The following is an 18,304-nucleotide window of genomic DNA, read 5'->3' as shown; positions in this document are numbered from 1 at the left end:
TGAAACATGGACGAAATACAGCTGGCATCCGTGTTCTATTAGTATTTTTTTCACGGACCTGTAGACTAAGGGCACGGCGGATCCATGAACAAGAAAGAAAGAAAATTGTGCATTCTTCCGTGAAGTAATCCAGACATGTGTGAACAACCACACATATAAATCATTGGGTACGTGCGGTGTCCATGGAGAACATGGACAGCACATATCCATAACGCACCGACGTGCGAATAAGGGTCCATTCAAACGAGTTGGATTTTCATTTACGGTTCTTTGCAGGGCTCGGTGACTTGCTATGGGCAGGTGTGGGACCCTAAACCCCAGAGGCATGACGACATAGTGGTATTGACCCCAAACCAGGTGACATGTCTGTTTTTATAAACACCTGTATTACTGGCAATATACCAATTCTAAAGCATTTCTTTTTCTTACAGCTCAGCAGTCTGCTTTTCCTCCGTTATTCCTACTAGAAATAGCTAAATAAATAACTACAAATAAATTCACACTTGTTACCAGTAGGAAGGGCGGTGTATGCCCTACACAGCCTGACACTGTCGCAACACTGCTCTCAATTTCCTTATACCTTCCTAGGAGGAATAACAGAGGAACGGCACAATGCAAAGTTCTAAGGAAAAATACTCCAGAGACAGACATGTCAGGAAAGGTCCTTTATTTTATGGTCCTGAAAATCTATTGAAGATTTGCGGAGGAAGCATCAAATAAAGCTAGTAGTGGCATTTAACGTAATTTTATTTTATTTTTTTGGACCATTCGTCTGTAAAATACCGAAAACACGCTAGTCCTGGACTACCGGAATGTACAGTGGGATGCGAAAGTTTGGGCAACCTTGTTAATCGTGATGATTTTCCTGTATAAATCGTTGGTTGTTGCGATAAAAAATGTCAGTTAAATATATCATATAGGAGACACACACAGTGATATTTGAGAAGTGAAATGAAGTTTATTGGATTTACAGAAAGTGTGCTATAATTGTTTAAACTAAATTAGGCAGGTGCATAAATTTGGGCACTGTTGTCATTTTATTGATTCCAAAACCTTTAGAACTAATTATTGGAACTCAAATTGGCTTGGTAAGCTCAGTGACCCCTGACCTACATACACAGGTGAATCCAATTATGAGAGAGTATTTAAGGGGGTCAATTGTAAGTTTCCCTCCTCTTTTAATTTTCTCTGAAGAGTAGCAACATGGGGGTCTCAAAACAACTCTCAAATGACCTGAAGACAAAGATTGTTCACCATCATGGTTTAGGGGAAGGATACAGAAAGCTGTCTCAGAGATTTCAGCTGTCTGTTTCCACAGTAAGGAACATATTGAGGAAATGGAAGACCACAGGCTCAGTTCAAGTTAAGGCTCGAAGTGGCAGACCAAGAAAAATCTCGGATAGACAGAAGCGACGAATGGTGAGAACAGTCAGAGTCAACCCACAGACCAGCACCAAAGACCTACAACATCATCTTGCTGCAGATGGAGACACTGTGCATCGTTCAACCATTTGCCGCACTTTACACAAGGAGATGCTGTATGCGAGAGTGATGCAGAGGAAGCCTTTTCTCCACCCACAGCACAAAAAGTGCCGCTTGAGGTGGGCTAAAGCACATTTGGACAAGCCAGCTTCATTTTGGAATAAGGTGCTGTGGACTGATGAAACTAAAATGGAGTTATTTGGCCATAACAAGGGGCGTTATGCATGGAGGAAAAAGAGCACAGCATTCCAAGAAAAACACCTGATACCTACAGTAAAATATGGTGGTGGTTCCATCATGCTGTGGGGCTGTGTCACCAGTGCAGGGACTGGGAATCTTGTCAAAGTTGAGGGACGCATGGATTCCACTCAGTATCAGCAGATTCTGGAGACCAATGTCCAGGAATCAGTGACAAAGCTGAAGCTGCGCCGGGGCTGGATCTTTCAACAAGACAACGACCCTAAACACTGCTCAAAATCCACTAAGGCATTTATGCAGAGGAACAAGTACAACGTTCTGGAATGGCCATCTCAGTCCCCAGACCTGAATATAATTGAAAATCTGTGGTGTGACTTAAAGAGAGCTGTCCATGCTCGGAAGCCATCAAACCTGAATGAACTAAAGATGTTTTGTAAAGAGGAATGGTCCAAAGTACCTTCAACCAGAATCCAGACTCTCATTGGAACCTACAGGAGGCGTTTAGAGGCTGTAATTTCTGCAAAAGGAGGATCTACTAAATATTGATTTCATTTCTTTTTTGTGGTGCCCAAATTTATGCACCTGTTTAATTTTGTTTAAACAATTATAGCACACTTTCTGTAAATCCAATAAACTTCATTTCACTTCTCAAATATCACTGTGTGTGTCTCCTATATGATATATTTAACTGACATTTTTTATCATAACAACCAACGATTTATACAGGAAAATCATGACGATTAACAAGGTTGCCCAAACTTTCGCATCCCACTGTAATTGGCTTTGATTCCTGGGAGATTCATAAACAGGCATGCCAACGCTTTCCCAAAAGTGACCATATTTCCTGGAGGAGTCACAGGGTTTGGGGTGCTACTGTATTTGGGAGCTGTGCGACCATCACTGTGTACCGTGGCCGGCACTTTCCAGTCAGCGGCAGGGACGCAACACAGTAATGTTGTTCACATATTTCCAGGAGGAATAACAGAGGGACAGCAAAACAGATAGCCCTATAGAAATAGGTTGCAGAATTACTGTATTACATGGGGAATAGCAGAGGAGGCTCTGCAGTCTGGTCATGCGTGATGCCATGCTGCTTTGCATGTTACATCATGGAAAGAATGTTTTTTTTTTTTACAGGCTAAGAATAGAGGACCCAAAAATGTCCCCCATTTTTTTTTTTGTATTGGAAAGTTATTTCAGCCCTTGTAATGGTCTGCATAATATTCCCATAGTAGGAACTGCCGGCGGGCGTCTGCCCTTGTACGGAGACGCCGGCTCCATACTGTATACCGTCATTGCAGCTGTGTTTGCATCTGCTTCATACAGTTTCACTCATGGCACAGGATGGCACGGAGCCAGCAGCTCGGAGGTTTCTGGGTGTGTTTGCACTTTCAACAGTGGGTGTAGACGCTTGGAGAAGCCGAGACTTTCTGTGACCTGCAGACGAGGGGAGGCTTTATGTGGAAAAGGTGTGAACGCAGCAGAGCCATATCCTAGTATGACAGCCGCCCGCTACTTCAACTTACACTTAGGGCTCATGCATACGACCGTATCTATTTTGCTGTCCACAAAAAACGGATCCGCAAAAAAACGGACGACATCCGTGTGCATTTCGTATTTTGCGGAACAGCTGGCCCTTCATAGAACAGTCTTATCCTTGTCCGTAATGCGGACAATAATAAGACATGTTCTATTTTTTTTTTGCAGAACGGAAATGCGGACATACGGAAACGGAATGCACACGGAGTAACTTCCATTTTTTTGCGGACCCATTGAAGTGAATGGTTCCGCATCCGTTCCACAAAAAAAAAAAAAAAAAAAAAGATTCACGTTTTCACTGCGTTTTAACACAGATATAATGGTACGGCCACGTTTCCGCACTGGATTTAACCCTATGAATTGCCAAGGGGCGAAATCCACAGCATAAATTGACATGGTGCACAGTGAAAATTCTCACCGCAGGCGCAAGCCCAAAATCTCACCAATATCTGCCAGAGATATTTCCCTGATGTCACCGGCACTAATAGGAGGGCTTTAGCGCTGCCCTAGCCTGTAAAACGCTAGGGCATTGATAAAGTCCGCCCATCAGTGCCGGTGACGTCACCAGGAACACTGCTAGGAGGAAGACTCTGCCTAGCAGTGTAAAAATGTAAACAAAAAAGCCCTTGAAATGCTCGATGACAATATGAGGGGGGGGGGGGGGGCCAGAGGGGTGAAGATGGGCATATGTCCGGGATCAGCTCTAAACCTGGACAACCCCTATTATGCTTTTTCTGGAGGCATGTGCACAGGGTTTTCAAAACCCCAGCCATAGGCCTCTTTCACACAAGCGTATCTGCAATCCGTATATGGCGCGGATTGTGTACCATAATCCTCTGCCAACGTAAAGAATGGAGCTATTTACACGGACAGATATTCTCCGACAGTATTTGAAATCCGCAGCATATCCGAGTTTTGTGAGTATCTGCTTCCAAATACGCCCATTAGAGTCTATGGGAGTGCAAAAATACAGGAAGGAAGGAATACACGTGTAAATCCGGACTAATTACTGAAGCAATACTGATGACGATCTGGGTGGTATATTATCCGGAATACGCTCGCGTGAAAGTGGTAATTGGCGTTAAGGTACTTTACTATTGCATTTCAATGCAAAAATCTGCACCACTGCCTTAGGCTACATGCACAAGAAAGTTGTTTGTTTCTGTGTCTGTTCCGTTTTTTTTTGCGGATAGGATGCGGACCCATTCATTTCAATGGGTCCGCAAAAAATACGGACAGCACACCGTGTGCTGTCCGCATCAGTACATCCGTTCCGTAGCCCTGCAAAAAAAAAAATAGAACATGTCCTATTCTTGACCGTTTTAGGCATTGTTACAATAGATCCGTAAAAAATGGATGGCATACGGTCATGTGCGTGTAGCCTTATTCTATTACACGCCGCAAAATTACCCTAAGGGTCCAATCACACTAACGCTAGATGTCCGTGCTGCAAGCCGCGAATTGCGGTCAGCAGTGCATGGGCACTGGCCATGTGAATCCCGTATTCCGGTGCGGACACATTGACTTGAATGGGTCCACAATCTGCAATATATGGCAAAAGATAGGACATGTCGTCTTTGTGGTGCGGAGGCATGGACCAATAGACCAATAAGCTTCCATGGGCTTTTGACCCGTGCCTCCGCGCCGCATCTTGAGGATTGTGGACCCATTCAAGTCAACGTTTGCGGTCTGCAATACGGCATGGGCGGCCTACAGTCGTGTGAATGGGCCCTAAAAGTAGTGATTCTAGGAGACATCTTCAAATGCGATTGCGCCTACACATGGGGGGTGGTTTACAAAGATGAGCTTTTTACGACGGCCTTCATTTCCCCTGTGTGCTGGCGGAGGGGCAGCCTCGTTATAAATTAAGCGCCTCCTCCGGCTGCGTGCATCCTAAAAAACGACTCCACTCCCTGAATAGAGTAGTTTTGTCTAGTTTTAATGGCCAAAACTGGAGTAAAACTAGTTAAATAGCCCCCGCCACTCCCAAATGGCGAGGACAGCAAAAAGATGCAAAAGTTGCAAATCGGGGTCTTCCAAGAACTGGCGCTGCACTCTCTGTAAATGACTCCCCCCCCCCCCCCCCCTCCCCGTGTTCTCAATGGGAAGAGGGGAATAAGCTACTGCGTTGTAACCACCTCTGTCCACTACACAAAGGATAGCGCTGTGGAGTTCTGGCGCCAGAGCTACCGCAGAACAGCTGCTCATTGGGCGTGTGGGGTGACGGTCCCATTCGTGGAGTCCTGCAGAACCTTTTGTGGCGAAAATTTGCTAAATGAATCCTAAGCAAGGCATGATGGGGAAGAACAGATGCGTCTGAAGGACGGAAGGGCCAGGAAAACAGGAGGCGGATTCAGGAGGACCAGGCTGGATGTACGACTCCGAGAAGACACAATAAGAAGGAGCACAGAAGGAATGGGAAGTGCACGCACAGACAGCACCGTCCCTGGAAGGAAGATCAAAGTTGGCTCTTGGGTCCCACCTTCAGGTGTTGTAATGGCTGCAATCAATTGTGGAATTTTAACTAGACGTCTCAGGTGAAAAAGTGAAGGCCACAGGAGGGCTCCGGACACGTCAGGGTTAATGCCTGAATGGCGCCTTCAGGTAAAGAACTAAATACCCTGGGAAGAGACAATCACTGCAGCCGCTAACAGATGGAGCAACCTGATAACAATCCTCCGCCCGCTCCAGATCCTGCTTCCAGGTTTACATACGGTTTATAAAATATCATTTTAAAAAGGGGTTTTTCACGTTAAGGGCCTCCCCCCCCCAATGTCGCCGGATCTGCGGCGAAAACCTGATGTGTAGTGGCTCCGGAAGTCTACATCTGGTTAGACATGGTACGCCACTGCGGCAGTGGTGCACCCCCACCCACGTGTCACATGAGGCCGCAGCGGCACATAACCACTGTCACACCGGACGCGCACCGCAGTGCGATGGTGGCGGCGGGGCACTGATCGAGGCAGGAAGCAGGTAAGTAGGCTTCTCGCTCAGGTCTGAAAGTGGGGAAAGGGGTCAGGTGGAAAGACATTTAAAAAGGAGTTATCCCATGATTAATGTAAAAAATACAAATCATTTGTGGAGGATGAACTGAACATGTGCGACAACCACAGTACGTGCACGTTGCTATAGATTAAAACAGAAAGGAAGGAAAGATGGGACCCGGTAGGGATCCAGCCTTTTTCAAACATTCGGCTGGATAAAAAAAAAAAAAAAAAAAAGACAAACACTACTTGCAGCAGTATTTGTCCTGCCGAATCCCGGCATTAATGCCGGAAACAGACCGGATCCCCTCTCGGTCCCATTATAGCAGTGCTTCTCAAATAGGGGGGCGCCAGGCTCCGTAAAGGAGGGCTCGTTCAGGGCCGGCCTTTGGGGTGTGCGAATTTCTTCTGTATAATGCCGGCAGGCAGGCCGGGGGCGGCCGGCGCGTCCCTCAGTGATGTCACGCGACTGCGCCGCCTGCTTCATTCATAAAGCAGGCGGCGCAGACAAGTGACGTCACTGAGGGACGCGCCGGCCGCCCGGCCCGCCTGCCGGCATTATACAGAAGAAATTCGGATTTGCGGTACTATTAGGAGTGAGGGGGCATGTTTAATAACTTTAAACGGCGGCGGCGGGCACACGGAATCTGTGGATGGCACAGTTATGGGCTGGGGGGGCACTGTGGATGGCACTGTTATGGGGTGGGGGGTCTGTTGATGGCACATATATAACAGTGCCAGCCACAGATCCCCCCCCATAAGTGTCCGTCATCCACAGATCCCCCCCCATAAGTGTCCGTCATCCACAGATCCCCCCCCATAAGTGTCCGTCATCCACAGATACCCCCCCCCATAAGTGTCCGTCATCCACAGATCCCCCCCCCCCCATAAGTGTCCGTCATCCACAGATCCCCCCCCCATAAGTGTCCGTCATCCACAGATCCCCCCCATAAGTGTCCGTCATCCACAGATCCCCCCATAAGTGTCCGTCATCCACAGATCCCCCCATAAGTGTCCGTCATCCACAGATCCCCCATAAATTTTATAGACAAATGATACTATTTACAGTCGCGCAGGGGGCGCGAAATGTTTTCTTCTTCCTAGGGGGGGCATGACAGAAAATAATTGAGAAGCACTGCATTATAGTCACTGAGGCTTGGGGGGGTGCAGCTATGCCGGATACCATGGACTCCTCTGCCGTTAGATTTTAGCAGCATGGACACAGGCGTTCTCAGTGCCTTCTCCCGTCTTGCACCCTAGACGTCCCGTCAGGACAGAAGGCAGGACACGCCATGTCAGACGTGTCTCAAGTTGTGTAAGTGTCTGCAAAGTCTGAGGACACGCCGCCAACTCCAAAGCTGGGAAGCCAGAGAGAAAACTACCTGGAATTTGTAGCTGCCCTGCCCTAAATCCACCCGGTCATCCCTTCAACTTCCCAGCACACCCTCCCCCCAGCACGCCGCTTTATGGCGGAGGAACTAATTAAGGCACCAGGAACAGACGTTAGACGACTGGCCAAAGTTCACCTAGAAAGTATCATCCTGTCCCCATTAACCCTTACAGCCTGGACCATTGACATCACCAATTCTCTTGCCTTACCACCATCTTAAAGGGGACGTCCCACCACAACAACTGATACTCATCCTGTGGATAGGGGATCTGATTGGTCTGACTGCCAGGACCCCCACGATCACAATAAGAGGAGCTGGAGACCCCACCGTGGCGGTCACATGAGCCTCATCATAACTTAGACGCATCCCCCTACTACAACACTCAATGGGGGTCTTTTATGCCTGTCACATGGGGTCACTTTTTTACGCCAAATAGTGGTGTGGCAGGCTTAAAGGGGTATTCCAGTTGGTAGAAGTTACCCTCTATCCATAGGATAGGGGATAATTATTAGATTGGTGGGGGTCCTACTACTGATCACGAGAATGGGGGCCCCGTACCCAATAAAAAGAACAGCGCATGGCTGCTCCATTCATTTCTATGGGAATTCCAGAGATGAGCGCTGCACTCTCCTATAGAAGTGAATGGAGCAGACACACAAATGCCGCTCCCTTCTTTTCAGGGAGGCTGCAGGGGTACAGGGTCCCCGTTCTCACGATTAGTGGGGGTCCCAGCGGTAGGACCCTCACAAATCTATTAGTTATAAGGGGATAACTTCAACCAGGGGTCAGCAAGCTCCAGCACTCCAGCTGTGGTCAGAAAATTCCCAGCATGCACACTTGCTTGGCTGTCCTCAAAACTATCATAGATGTGTATGGAGGATACTGGGAGTTGTAGTTACACCACCGCTGGAGTAGTGGAGTTTGCCGATTAATGTGCTACGCCAATGCCATACCTGGCTACTGTGGCAGCAATCAAACTATGAGAATAAAAGGGAGTCTGAAACTACGATCTTACCATAACGTGTGCAAGGACTAGGAATCGGGAAATAGCTCCATCAACCAGTCACCTAGCCCACAGAACACAAGCTATGCCATCCCAATGGCAAGCAAATCGTATTCCCATTAACAAAGCAGCGCTGCTGGACCGCCAGGGTTACAGAAGCTCCCTCCAGGAAGACCGCCTGCAACCCAAGGAGTCCAAACTAAGACCGCCTGCAACCCAAGGAGTCCAAACTAAGACCGCCTGCAACCCAAGGAGTCCAAACTAAGACCGCCTGCAACCCAAGGAGTCCAAACTAAGACCGCCTGCAACCCAAGGAGTCCAAACTAAGACCGCCTGCAACCCAAGGAGTCCAAACTAAGACCGCCTGCAACCCAAGGAGTCCAAACTAAGACCGCCTGCAACCCAAGGAGTCCAAACTAAGACCGCCTGCAACCCAAGGAGTCCAAACTAAGACCCCCTGCAACCCAAGGAGTCCAAACTAAGACCGCCTGCAACCCAAGGAGTCCAAACTAAGACCGCCTGCAACCCAAGGAGTCCAAACTAAGACCCCCTGCAACCCAAGGAGTCCAAACTAAGACCCCCTGCAACCCAAGGAGTCCAAACTAAGACCCCCCTGCAACCCAAGGAGTCCAAACTAAATACCCCATTTCGTAAACGCCACCTTCATCTTATACTGCGAGATCCCTCCTGCCATACAGAATTTTTTTTATCAAAGCTCGGAAAGGATCCCAGTACAAAGGACAAGCGGAACGTTCCCAAAAAAGCTTCACTTCTTTTTAGGCTGATTCACACAACTGCGATCGGTCTGGGAAACACGGACCTCCCCGGCACCCCGTTCCTTTCTGATTGCACGTCTAACGTACTGTACTCACATCATCATGTTTTTCCCAGACTGATCACGGCTGTGTGAATCACTCCTTACTAGGACACATTTGTTTTTTGGATAAAAAAAATAAAACAAAGAACAGAGAACAGATGCCACAATACAATGAACGGCTCATGTATGAGATCTTATTACGCTCTGATTTATACGGACTGATAATGGAGGTGCACGAGGCCTCTGCTTTACCCATCAGCATCATTCTGAAAAATATAAGTGCTGCACACTGCATCAGAAGAATTACTTCAAGGGGACGATATCTCCACACAAACGGCGGCCAATGCAGCCTGTACATCAGCAGATAGAGGGTTCCGTCATGTGAATGGGCCCTCAGTGGGGCGGTCTGCTCCCAAAGTTAGGGCAACATTCACACAGTCAGTGATTGTCATCAGTGATTGCGAGCCAAAACCAGGAGCAGGTCAAAAACACAAAGGGGGTCATTTGTTGTAGACGCCGGTCTTAAGCCCCTGCGTTGGATCCGCTGAAGTTAAGAAGAGCAGGCTTCCACATAACTTCAGCGTATCTAGCGCCGGTCTAAATGTAAGCCAGAAATAAGCCTAATATACCCCCAAATCTTTCCCTAATACCTTATCTCTGTGTAGCCTCCACTTCTGGTTATGGCTCACAATCACTGACCAAACACTGACCGTGTGAAAGAGGCCTCATTTACACTTCAGTAAGGGGCTTATGCACACAAACATTTTTTGTCCGTGTCCATTCCGCTTTTTTTTCGGCCCATATGCGGAACCATTCATTTCAATGGGGCCGTTAAAAATAAAAAAAAATAAAAATTAAATTAAAAAAAAAAAAAAGGTACTCCGGACCGCAAAATACATACGGTCGTGTGCATGAACATGTGCTGTACATATTCTCCACACACAGCACATGCATCCAGTGGATTTTATTTAACGTGTTTGTTCACACATCAGTGGTTTTCCACTGCACTTTTTGATCTGTGATGAGGACCAAAAAAAAAACATTAAAGTCTATGGGTCCTTGAAAAAACCCCAGCGTAAACGGATGGCATCCGTGTTGTGTCAGTGGTTTTTCACAGCCCATTGGTAGGAGATGCTCTGTAAATTAATTTTCAGCTGAGCAGTGGCCATGGAATATGGATGGCAAAAACAGACACATGGATTCTTCACGGATGGATTTTCAACCGATGTCAAAAGTGCATGGAAATGTGATGAGGCCTTAGCCCTCGTTAGCACTTCAGTGGTTTTGTCAGCGTTTGGTCAGTGACTCCCATCAGTGATTGTGAGACAAAACCAGGAGTGGAGACTGCACAGACATAAAGACCATGGGAATTCACTGTATCTGGTGTACACGCAGCATTATCTCTCTGGACGAAAGCCACCGTCAATGCCGGAAAGTGGCCGGATCCCATCACAGCGAATAGGGATCCGGTGCGCGGTAGTATCCAGCTGTGCCCGCTGGAACACACAATGCAGACGTGAACCCGGCCCAATGGGAAGATCTGCACCCGTTCTGTGTTTTTGACCTGCACTTGGTTTTGGCTCACAACTCTTGCACATGATTACATGTATTTTGCAGTCTGCAAACCGCGAATGCGCAAAATACGCCTACCGGCCATGTGCATGCTGCATGTTTCTGATAGAATTGCCGTCCTTGTAAAACGGACGAGAAAAGGACACGTTCTATAATCTGCGGTACAGATGCACGGATGATATCCACGTGCGGTGTGCATTTTTTGCGGTGGTAAAAAAAAAAAAAAAAAAACACAAACGTTGCAAAACAGTCACGCATTTTCAGCGTTTTTTGATGGTGGTTGATAAGTAATACCAGCTCGGGTGGTTGTACCCTCGCTGTGGGGGGGGGGGGCTGGTTGACAGTTTCCTAGAGAAGACACTGTGAATGCAGCTCTGGAGCACAATACAGGATCAGTACAAAAATTCAAGCAATGCATTTACAGAGTGCCTCAATATTTACCCAGATGCAGTCTTCACGGCGGGCTACACAAGAACGTCCACCATTAAACGCCCAGCCTTAAAGGGGATGTACCAGCACCAAGGTCTGAATACTTTTGTAGTCGCATGTATTTAAATAAAATAAAATGTATATGTATAGCGCCACCTGCTGTTCCTTATTTCTCTGTCCACTTAAGTAACAAAGCTAAGGTGGCTCACACATGCTCAGTTCCATTCTTCAACTGCACCAGCCCTATCTATTGTTAGAAGCTGTAGCAGTGACAGGGAGAGAGCTGCAGCAGAAAGGGGACACGACTATGTCCTGAGCTGCAGTGCGGGAGAGAGCTGCAGCAGACAGGGACACACTGCCTGAGCTGCGATGGGGAGAGAGCTGCAGCAGAAAGGGGACACACTGCCTGAGCTGCGATGGGGAGAGAGCTGCAGCAGAAAGGGGACACACTGCCTGAGCTGCGATGGGGAGAGAGCTGCAGCAGAAAGGGGACACACTGCCTGAGCTGCGATGGGGAGAGAGCTGCAGCAGAAAGGGGACACACTGCCTGAGCTGCGATGGGGAGAGAGCTGCAGCAGAAAGGGGACACACTGCCTGAGCTGCGATGGGGAGAGAGCTGCAGCAGAAAGGGGACACACTGCCTGAGCTGCGATGGGGAGAGAGCTTCAGCAGAAAGGGGACACACTGCCTGAGCTGCGATGGGGAGAGAGCTTCAGCAGAAAGGGGACACACTGCCTGAGCTGCGATGGGGAGAGAGCTGCAGCAGAAAGGGGACACACTGCCTGAGCTGCGATGGGGAGAGAGCTGCAGCAGAAAGGGGACACACTGCCTGAGCTGCGATGGGGAGAGAGCTGCAGCAGAAAGGGGACACACTGCCTGAGCTGCGATGGGGAGAGAGCTTGCAGCAGAAAGGGGACACACCTGCCTGAGCTGCGATGGGGAGTGAGCTGCAGCAGAAAGGGGACACACTGCCTGAGCTGCGATGGGGAGGGGAGCTGCAGCAGACAGGACACACTGCCTGAGCTGCGATGGGGAGAGAGCTGCAGCAGAAAGGACACACTGCCTGAGCTGCGATGGGGAGAGAGCTGCAGCAGAAAGGGGACACACTGCCTGAGCTGCGATGGGGAGAGAGCTGCAGCAGAAAGGGGACACACTGCCTGAGCTGCGATGGGGAGAGAGCTGCAGCAGACAGGACACACTGCCTGAGCTGCGATGGGGAGAGAGCTGCAGCAGACAGGACACACTGCCTGAGCTGCGATGGGGAGAGAGCTGCAGCAGAAAGGGGACACACTGCCTGAGCTGCGATGGGGAGAGAGCTGCAGCAGAAAGGGGACACACTGCCTGAGCTGCGATGGGGAGAGAGCTGCAGCAGACAGGACACACTGCCTGAGCTGTGATGAGGAGAGAGCCACAGCAGAAAGGACAAGCCCCCTAAGCTTTTATAGGGAAATACATATAGCATAGTGATAAGCACAGAGTAGCGGTGCAAGTGTAGAAGTCCTGATGCCTTTTTGGGCACAGTGACTGCGCATGCGCCGCCACCTGGAAGTGCAGTGCCACACAAGCAGTCGCTGCTCCAGAAGCTGCATGAGCTTGTCATGTACTATACGACGTCGGATTTTCATTTTTCACATCACTCACGGGAGAAGCCTTTTAAAATCAGGAGTTCACACTGCTCTTCCCGCATTGGCGTCTAAAGCAGCCTCTGCGGCGAGGCGGAGATCCGTGCGATGTTTACTCGGCTGACGAAAGAGTGCGCCGGCCAAGTGTGCACAACCTGACGTAAGCCACCGTGCAGTACACGGATTTCAGACCTCTGACACACAGATCAATGGGTTGTGTGCGCACGCCCCCACACCTGCCTCACCTGTACTGTACAAAGATATCAGTTTTCCAAAATCTTTTCAACACCAACTTACAGTTGTCAAGATCTCTGCTTGCCTGCATCCAAAGCAGCGAAAAACCGCATCAGAACCGCAGCAATAAAACAGAAATGCCATAATAAATACCCTTTTTTGTTTAAAAACCCCTGCGGTTTTTATACCGGTATATGTGAATATACTCTGAGGCTCTGTTCACATATAAATGGAAAACGTGATGCAGAACTGGATCCGTCACGATCAGCGCGCAACTGATTTATGACGGACGTTCATCGGTTTGCGCCAAGATGTCTGTCATACGACAGAAAGAAAAGAGCGCAACGCAGATACCGTAACCGTATCAGTCCTGCTCCTGTGCGCCTCAACCTTGACCACAAAAAGAAAACTAGAAAGGCCCTACACAGGAGTGCAGGTCAACGAGCAGAAGATCCGCAGAAATTTCCGCGCACCATACAATGCACCAAATCCGCAATTTCTAATCGCTGTTTTGGTGCGGATTAGATGCAGCAGATCTCATCCTTCATTGGACAGGGGTGAAATCCGCAGCTAAAACAGCAAACGGAATTTGAAATCCGCACGGCAGGTCAATTTCTGCAAAGTGTACAATAACTGTACTATTTGCTGGATACGCGGACCAATCACAAATGAACCACTGACCATCTTGTCTTACACACGGCCGTATTCTGGTCCACAAGCCACCGAGGCGCGAAATACGGACACTTTGCATTCTGCATTGTTCTCGCGTCCATCACCAGATATCACTATTCTCGTCTACTACACGGAGCAGAATTGGACATGTTCTACAATTTGCGGAACGGCCAAGAGTTTCAGGAAAAACACGGATGTGTGCGCGGTCTCATAGAAATGTATTGGCCACTGTGCTATCCGCAAAAAAACGGTTGTGTGCATGAAGCCATGACGACAACAGCGTAGCGGATTATTGCTGTGGGTTCACCGTGGATTTCACCCCGCTACATCGGAAAAATTTACCCGCTGCGGATTAGGCTACATGCACACGAACGTTGTTTGCTTCCGTGTCCAGTTTTTTTTTTGGCGGATAGGATGCGGACCCATTCATTTTAAGGGGTCCGCAAAAAATGTGGAGAACACAATCACAGTGTGCTGTCCGCAATAGTACGTCCGTTGGGTAATCCCGCAAAAAAAAAAATAGAACATGTCCTGTTCTTGTCCGTTTTAGGCATCCGTTTTTGTTTTTTTGTGGACCGCAAAACACATACGGTCGTGTGCATGTAGCCTTAAAAGGAACGTCCACACGTGGCGGAAACGATACAGGTTTTTGAAAACCCACGCTTTTTGTTAAAATTTGCAGCTACTGTAATAAATCTCATCCACGCGCTGCAGGAAAGAAATGCATGTGGGAACTGACAACACAGCGAGTCAGTTTGTGACTCAGATTGTCACGGCGGATTTAACCCTTTACAATGCACAGGACGAAATGCGGGGCAATCCGTGACAAAATCAGCAAGTAAAACACAGATTTACATTCTGTGTGGACGAAGCCTTAAAATTCACACCGGGTGGCAATTTCCACGCAGGCTTTTTTTTTTTTTTTTCTCCAGTGTGTGGCAGCGGCGACAGCCCGCAAACAGCGGCTCCGCAATATACGGGCACCGGCCGTCTGCGCACAGTATCACTTGGATGGGTCCGCAATCTGGGAGATACGGTGCGGAACGGAGGCACGGATCGGAAGCCTACAGAAGCACTACGGAGTGCTCCCATGGGTTTTCTGGCTGTGCATGGGCTGTTTTTTTTGCGGTGCGGATGGCTGGGCCCATTCAAATGGCGAGGGTGATGCTAGGGAGACTGGTCACCATCCCAGCCGGCTATTGGCTGCTCCCCCCCATTGCAGCAGCCGAGAAGGGATCCGGAGGGACTCGGGTGCCGGGAAGCAGGTAAGTATAATGTATACAAGGGGCCCGGGCATTTTGGGGGTCATTATAGGGATTGGATAACCCCTTTAACGTTGCCAAGCCAAAGCCGCTGTGTAGCCCGATGTGCAAGGGACTGATCCCCGGGGATTCGGAAGCAGACTGAATGAGGTGGACCAGACAGATCCACTGCAGTCCGACCAGTAGGACATATGGAGAGTCTAAGGGAGCGGAGATGTTTCCTTTCTTGGTAATGAGGACAGGTCATCATTAGCAATTCCTGGATTAACCCCTTTAACGTCCTCTTAGCACGGCAGACAGCCGCCATTAACTCTCTCAGTCAGACCATCACTCCGACCAGAGAGCGCCCCCTGTAGTGACTGACTGAGAACAGCGCACACGACACTAATCCATGCAGAGCTCCTCTGTGGACGTCTTTATCTAGGCCCACCAAAAGAACAATGGAGCTTCCACTGTTATCCAAATTCTACGTCTACTATTATACTAACAGATACCGACAGTGGATTACCCATCTCTACAAGAGGTCTTCTCCTTGGTGCTGACCTATACAGAGGGACACTACTTTGTCTTTCACGCTCGGCAGAGCAGCAGTGCCAAAATTGATTTCTATCAATGATGTTATACCCCTTTCAGACAGACGTGTCCCTTTAAGCTAGCCGTACCCACTAGACCAGGGATGCCCAACCTGCGGCCCTCCAGCTGTTGCAAAACTACAACTCCCAGCATGCCAGGGCAGCCTGCAGCTATCAGGGCATGCTGGGAGGCCGCAGGTTGGGTATGCACTACACTGATGGCCACCGACCATCTAATGCAGCGTTTAGCACCTTCTGGCACTACAAATCCCAGCATGCTCCATTCATTTCTATGGGCGTGCCTGCTGGGAGTCGTAGTGCCGGAGGTTGCCAATCCCTGATCTAATGTGGATCGGGCTGTTTGATTTCAACACGTCCGATCCTTTTGTCCTCAGCACTTCTTTGGCAGCGGCTTACTGGCCTCTCTCCATTCAGAGGACATGCATGCTCGGCCAAGGGGGTCAGAGGGATGGCTGCCGGCCGAAGGTGCATGCCCTAGCCTTGCAATTCCCAAGTGTAGACCATCCAATTGCAGAACTAGCCATTCCCTTACTGTTTTAGGGCAACCTGTGGCTTGTCAGCACACAGACCGCATCAAACACCTGCACATGTGAACACAGCCTTCCCTGGCCGCGGCTTCTGCTCCTCTGGAAGTAACAAACTTTTTCCTGCCCCCCCGGGTGGGGGCCGAGCATTGCCCTGCAGGAGAGCTGCGTACCCTGCCAGCAAGAGATCACACACCTGTTGTACCAGTCAGAGGTAAGTGACAGGCGGCCATACCCGGGCATAGCGCCATCACCTGCACACAGGGTGCCCCTCACAGCACCGGGCACATGTGTGCCCCGCCTCCGTTACCACCCGGACATTACCGGGTCACCTCTCACCCGGCCGCTCCAGACCCTCGTCACCCCACCCAGCATCTCACCTTCCCCGCGTCCAGCAGTTCCCGAGCTTCGTCCCGCGGGAGGCGCTTGGGCCGCAGCCGCTTCCTGATTCCCTCCACCGGGGGGCCGGCTAATTACATATTCAAAACATCCTTACAAGAGCCGACCAATAGGAAACAAGACAGCCTGCTTCCCAGGCTACGCCCCGCTGCCGAGGTGACGTCACGGGCCTCGCGGCCGGCCCTTTTTCTCATGAATAATGTAATAGGCTGGATTTGTCATTGATTCCTCCGCGCACCTGGCTTACCTGAGACGCATTACTTATGGAACCGCCCGTAACATTGCGCGGTGTGGAAAAAGTAGTCCCTGTGTGCCTTGCTGGGGCAGCGTCCCTGAGGAGAACTTGAAGTCATGTATACTCACCTTGGGTGCTCATTACCAAAGAGGGTGCTCCAGTAATACTGGCTTGCCTTTTTGTCGGTATTTCTTGACGTACTTCTTCATTTTAGAAGTGATGGTAGTGGATCTTCTGGGGATTAGGGCTGACCAGGAAGGGGGAAATTATAGGAGTTACAGGGGAAGAGTCTGTGGGGGTAAAAGTTTAATTTGACAATTTTAATTTGCATCCAATATGCGATAATAATTTATTACTATTATTATTTTATTACTATTATAAATCTATCTAGAGCAGAAGGCGCGCCACTTGTTGTGAAACTACAACTCCCAGCATGCATACTTGCTCTGCTCTTCTCAGAACTCCCATGGGAATAAATGGAGCAAGCTGGGAGTTGTAGTTTCACAACAGCTGGAGTCCCAAAGGTTGCTGACCCCTGGTCTAGAGACATAAGCCCCATTCAGACTACCATATTCTAGCATCTGTATTACGGATGCAAATTTCGCCTCAATGGCCCAAAACTAACAACACCCTGAGGTAAAATGGATGATCCAATACACCTGCGTTACGGGCGTGTGAGGCCCCCAGACCATTATGAGTCATTTATAGTACCGAGCGCTTCGTGTAGCATAGAGAGACCTTTCGGGCCCCCTTAGGCTCCAATGTCTGGGTCCGTCCACAACCGCTTCACCCCCTATAGTTACGGGCGTCCCTCAATATGTGAGGAAATATAGGGGGCCACAGACAGATACAGGGGCGTAGCTAAAGGCTCATGGGCCCTGGTGCAAGAGTTCAGCTGCGGCCCCCCTTCACTCAGCGCTCAGCCATATAGCCCTAGCCTAAGGGCTCATGCATACAAACATATTTCTTTCCGTGTCCGTTCCGGGTTTTTTTGCGGACCGTATACGGAACCATTCATTTTAATGGGTCCGCAAACAAAATGGAAGTTACTGCGCGTGCATTCCGTTTCCGTATGTCCGTATTTCCGTTCTGCAAAAAAAATAGAACATGTCCTATTATTGTCCGCCTTACGGACAAGGATAGGACTGTTCTATTAGGGGCCAGCTGTTCCGTTCCGCAAAATACGGAATGCACACAGACGTCATCCGTATATTTTGCGGACCGCAAAATACATACGGTTGTGTGCATGAGGCCTAAAGGGGTATTGCAGCCAGATGCATTGATCACCTATTGATCAGGGAGAAATACTAGATAGACATAGAACGGAGGGGCAGGCTGCCGTACAAGC

General features: G+C 49.2%; 1 protein-coding gene across 1 annotated transcript in view; it reads right to left on the bottom strand.

The window, feature by feature from the left end:
* LLGL2 (LLGL scribble cell polarity complex component 2) overlaps window positions 1-16,790 on the bottom strand; it is a 77,993-nt gene extending 61,203 nt beyond the window's left edge. The window contains exon 1 of the mRNA XM_040435704.1: window positions 16,703-16,790. The gene's annotated coding sequence lies outside the window, so the exon portion shown is untranslated. The remainder of the gene's footprint in view (window positions 1-16,702) is intronic.
* Between the last annotated feature and the right edge of the window lie 1,514 nt (window positions 16,791-18,304).

Source organism: Bufo bufo, chromosome 6, assembly GCF_905171765.1.
Source record: "Bufo bufo chromosome 6, aBufBuf1.1, whole genome shotgun sequence".
Classification (NCBI taxonomy): Eukaryota; Metazoa; Chordata; class Amphibia; order Anura; family Bufonidae; genus Bufo; species Bufo bufo.
This window is presented reverse-complemented; position numbering and strand designations above follow the sequence as displayed.